This window comes from Dendrobates tinctorius, unplaced genomic scaffold (assembly GCF_039654945.1).
Source record: "Dendrobates tinctorius isolate UK_male_01 unplaced genomic scaffold, ASM3965494v1 ptg000063l, whole genome shotgun sequence".
Classification (NCBI taxonomy): Eukaryota; Metazoa; Chordata; class Amphibia; order Anura; family Dendrobatidae; genus Dendrobates; species Dendrobates tinctorius.
Window position 1 is genome coordinate 17651780 of NW_027361731.1, and position 5459 is coordinate 17657238.

The following is a 5459-nucleotide window of genomic DNA, read 5'->3' on the forward strand; positions in this document are numbered from 1 at the left end:
AGCAAAACACTGGATGGACAAAAATACAGGGCCGAGTATTGAGGTGCGAGACTCGTGCAAGTTTCTCTTAAAGTGTGACCCCGGCCTAAGACATATTTTTTCTATCAATAGATATATCTGTTGTAAAATAGCGCTTACTGTCTGTGTTGGGGGACACTTGACTGCGATATTGAGGCACACAGGAACACTTTCCACTTAAACAATCTATGCGGCTTACTGGGAAGTCATAAACCGTACCATAGGCCAAGGTCGGCTCCAGGTTTTCATAGAATCATAGAATCGTCGAGTTGGAAGGGAGGTCATCTGGTCCAACCCCTGCTCAAAGCAGGATTCGCTAAATCATCCCAGTCAGATGTCTGTCCAGCCTCTGTTTGAAGACTTCCATTGAAGGAGAACTCACCACTTCTCGTGGCAGCCTGTTCCACTCATTGATCACTCTAACTGTCAAAAAGTTTTTTCTAATATCTAATCTGTGTCTCTCCCATTCAGTTTCATCCCATTGCTTCTAGTCTTTCCTTGTGCAAATGAGAATAAAGTTGATCCTTCAACAATGTGACAGCCCTTTAGATATTTGTAGACAGCTATTAAGTCTCCTCTCAGTCTTCTCTTCTGCAAGCTAAACATTCCCAAATCCTGCAACCATTCCTAATAAGACAGGGTTTGCAGACCGGTCACCATTCTGGTCGCTCTTTTCTGAACTTGCTCCAGTTTGTTGATGTCTTTTTTAAAATGTGGTGCCCAAAACTGGACACAATATTCCAGATGAGGTCTGACCAAAGAGGAGTAGAGGGAAATAATGACTTCACGTGATCTAGACTGTATGCTTCTGTTAATACATCCTAGAATTGCATTTGCCTTTTTTGCTGCTGCATCACACTGTTGACTCATATTCAGTCTGTGATCTATTAGTATACTCAAGTCTTTTTCACATGTGCTGTTGCTTAGCCCTATTCCTCCCATTCTTTCAGGAGACTTAATCCGTGGTATGCAAATGACAGAGTCTTAGCTCTTTCCATTGTGGAAGAGAAGCCTTGCTTCCCACAACAATGGATTGATGTTTGTTGCCTAGAGCAGAAGGAGAGAGTGAGGAGACCTGCCTGTAATTGCCAAAAATTATGTCTTTCCTGAGCCCTTAGAATGTGGAAGCCCAGGATTCCTTGAAGCAGCGTGGGAGGGCTAGTGGTGATTTGGAACTTAACATGGCTTAAACAAGCTCTGCCTTGGAAGCTGGAAGGCCTTGGTCACCTCAGTTCCTTCAACTTTGCGCAGTGGCAATATCGTAGCCCATGAGGTTTAACCGAGGTGTGATTATTGCTAGTTGAAAACTTTTCCCAATACCCCGCCATGATGACTTGAAATACAGTCAGCTTTGACAATTTTTGTTGGTCTCTCAGGAGACTTAATCCATGGTATGCAAATGACAGAGTCTTAGCTCCTTCCAGTGTGGAAGAGAAGCCTTTGCTTCCCACAGCAATGGATTGATGTTTGTTTCCTGGAGCAGAAGGAGAGAGTGTGGCGATCAGCCTGTAATTGTCAAAAATTACATCTTTCCTGAGCCCTTAGAATGTGAAAGCCCAGGATGCTTTGAAGCAGCATGGGAGGGCTAGTGGTGATTTGGAACTTAACATGGCTTAAACAAGCTTTGCCTTGGAAGCGTGAAGGCCTTGGTCACCTCAGTTCCTTCAACTTTGCGCAGTGGCAAAACCGTAGCCCATGAGGTTTAACCGAGGCGTAATTATTGCTAATTGAAAACTTATCACAATACCACGCCATGATGACTTTAAATACAGTCAGCTTTGGCAATTTTTGTTGGTCTCTCAGGAGACTTAATCCATGGTATGCAAATGACAGAGTCTTAGTTCCTCCCAGTGTGGAAGAATCATAGAATCGTAGAGTTGGAAGGGACCTCCTGGGCCATCTGGTCCAACCCCCTGCTCAAAGCAGGATTCGCTAAATCATCCCAGTCAGATGTCTGTCCAGCCTCTGTTTGAAGACTTCCATAGAAGGAGAACTCACCACTTCTCGTGGCAGCTTGTTCCACTCATTGATCACTCTAACTGTCAAAAAGTTTTTTCTAATATCTAATCTGTGTCTCCTCCCATTCAGTTTCATCCCATTGCTTCTAGTCTTTCCTTGTGCAAATGAGAATTTCGTGAGCCCCGGGCGAAAGAGTCTCAGTGGGCCCCTGATAACACTTATCACAATTCATGATACGGCAGAGAAATATAGGTATTGTACAATGACAAAGATTTTCTTACATTACATGAGTGATATCGATAGCCCAGAAACTGGACAGTATAGTCCTATATACAGTATTATGGGCACACATATTGCTCCATACAGAATAATGTGCCCCATATATTTCTCCATACAGTATTATTGGCACCACATAGAGTTCCATAAAGAATAATGAACCCTATATATTGCGCCATACAGAATAGGCCCCATATAATGCTCCATACACTATATGATGGGCTTCATATAATGCTCCAGTATATGTTGGGCCCCATATATTGCTCCATATATAATGTGTCCCATATAATGCGCCATGCAGTGTACTATGGGCCCCATACAGTAAAATGAGCCTCATATATTGCTCAATACAGTATAATGAACCCCATATTAAGCTCCACACAGTATAATGAGCCCCATATAATGTTCCATACAGAATAGGCCCCATATAATGCTCCATACAGTATATGATGGGCCCCATATAATGCACCATACAGAATTGGCACCATATAATGCTCCATACAGAATAGGCTCCATAAGATGCTCCATATATAATGGACCCCATATGATACTCCAGTAAATGATGGACCCATATAATGCTGCATATATGATGGGTCCCATATGATGCTCCTGTATAAGATGGGCCCTATATGATGCTCCATATATAATGGTCCTCATATATTGCTCCAAACAAAAAATGAAATACTCACCTCTCCTTGCTGGCCGCTGCTCTGCTTCGGACTCCTCAGCGTCGTCGTCTTCTAGCTCTCTGCAGAGAGCCCGCACTAATCATGTCATCATGCCCTCTGACCTGAAACGTCACAGTCAGAAGATGCAGAAGACGCCGCAGAGGTAGAATGGAGTCAGGTAAGCATTGCAAGTACAGGGGCCCCGAGCAAGCGGGGGTGCTCACTCACTCCGCTGGCACAGGCACTGGGCCCCCATAGCGTGCCTGTGTCCCTGATGGTGAGTGGGCCCCCTAGGATGCTCAAGGCCCTGGCAGTTGCCCAGGAATGCCGGGTGCTGACGCCGGCCCTGCCGTAGGCCATGTTACACTTCGCATGCTTAATACATAGTCCAGAGTCACTTACAGAGTATGGCTTTTCCTTGCAGTCCCTAAACACGCTGGACCTCTCTGTCCAGTGACCGTGGGCGGCCACACGCCAAACAGTTCATTAATGTTCATAGAACAATACAAGCACCAACAGTCTGTGGAGGTACCTTACAGGAACTCCTGCTCCAGATGCCAACTCCTTGTTAGTCCTCTCTCCAGTCTCCAGAGAAGCCCCTCGTTTCTCCATCTCTCAGGCTGGAAGCGGTCGCCCTCTTCTTTCCAAAACTTGTAGCTGTACTTTAATCTGCATTTTTTCCCAGGTCAGCTGCTCTACCTCTCGAAGGTACGTCACTCGATATTCCAGGAGCATTTGGATCTTCCTAAGGCTTTCCACTGAGCCAACAACTAATGGAATCATGCCATCTTCACCAGCTACGTGGACTTCACCATCAGGTGGGATCCTCTCTCTCTTCACACCGGATCTGTTCACCATCTCCTGCATCACCTTTCCAAGTCTTCCAATGACTTTCCCCACCAGATTTCTGGGTACCGGAATTATGTCTTCCACAAAGCCCAGCCGACTTTGAGCTTCCCTCGCCAGCTCCAGGCATCGAGCGGCTTTCATATTACGCAACATGATCATCTGTTTCATGCAGAGACATTGCAGATGCATCTCGTTCAGGATAGACACCCGCTTCTCTGTGACTTCTGTTTCTGCCAGTATCACCAACTGGTTCGTCTCTGGTGTCCAGTTCACACCATAGACTTTTACTGCCTTTTTAAAGGCCTTATGCATTCCCTCACTGGCACATGCTTCTCGCACGTCTTCGGGTACCTTCATCACGCACTTAAAGTGCGAAGCCTCACTCTTTTCATGGACAGATGGCTCCCGGTTTACCTCGGACACTTCCCTCAAGACATCTGCCACGACCGGGTGACTGTCCTGTTCAGCTCTTAGCTCAAAATCTTCCTGAGATTTACACGCTTCAAGACCCCTTGCCAAGATGGGCATTGGCAGCTCCGCCTTGTTATCACTCGGGCACGGCCGCTGTAAGTCTTCGACCACCAACTTCTCCTCATGCAAAACACCTCTTATTGCTTCTTTGAGCACTTCCACATCTTCCCTTAGGGTCTTATTCACACTTTGCCACATTGACAGGTGACCTCTGAGCTCAGAGACTTCCTTCTCCAACTAATCCACTCTGTGCTCAGTTGTTTGTCTCAGGGCCTTTTCTTGCACGATATGCTCTTTAATTGTCTTTAGTTCGGCCTGTAAACCTGACAACTTTTGCTTCTCACAAGACCACTTTTTAGTGAGGCCCTGGAACTTCTGTGCTTCCTTCTCTCCAAACTAGGCCTTGACAGCCACAAACTTGGACTCCAGGTGGCGCACCCGCTCCAACTGCGCAAAGTTGGTGACTTCCACACTCGCCACCTTCAAACATTCCTTCGCCAGCTGTTGGCGGATCTCTTCGCGCTCTCTCTCCAAGTTTCGTACGTTCGCTTCTACCTGGTGAAAACTGTCAACTTGCTCTTTCCATGTGTCCATTTCCTTGGTCAGTTTGTCAGTTTGACCATCTAGTTGTCGGGTGATAGCGGTCAAATTGGACATCTTCTCCGCCTCCTCCTTATCTATCTTCTCAGAGGGTGCCATTTGTTCAGCCCTTTTTCGCCCTTTACGTCTCTGGTGACGGGAGGTAGACTTGCCATTTAGACCTGAGTCAGTCTTACTGCACTGTTTTCCACTGTAGTCACCGTCTGAATGGGAGTCACCACCACCCGATCGGTCATCCTGTAACCAGCAGTCCCCATTTCTAACAGTGTCGGACCCCACTCCTGGAGCTTCCCCATCTTTAACGGTCACACCTTTGGCCCCCTCTGACAGGTCCTAGAGTTTGTCAGACCCACACTTCCCTCCTGTCACAAGTTCTGGTATGGCTACCAGCGTCATCCTGATTTCATCTTGTGGGGTACTGTCATTCCACTGCGTCCGAGATTCTGTCTGCCAAGCATTGTCTTCAGCCCTAGTGGTTGCTAATGGCAATAACATGTCACAGTCACCCCCGGTGCCTGTGTCACACCCCACAGTACGGTAAACCCTCAAGTTGCTCTCTGTTCTGGTGTCAGCTCCACTATTTTTAATTACCACACCACTATCAGTCACCCTGTGGTA

General features: G+C 46.7%; 2 non-coding genes across 2 annotated transcripts; both read left to right on the forward strand.

The window, feature by feature from the left end:
* Positions 1–1257: 1257 nt before the first annotated feature.
* On the forward strand, positions 1258–1398 carry LOC141094404 (U4 spliceosomal RNA). Its single transcript, XR_012233064.1, has one exon. It is a non-coding gene; the product is annotated as a U4 spliceosomal RNA (small nuclear RNA).
* A 286-nt stretch (positions 1399–1684) lies between these two features.
* Positions 1685–1825, forward strand: LOC141094406 (U4 spliceosomal RNA). Its single transcript, XR_012233065.1, has one exon. It is a non-coding gene; the product is annotated as a U4 spliceosomal RNA (small nuclear RNA).
* Positions 1826–5459: the final 3634 nt, after the last annotated feature.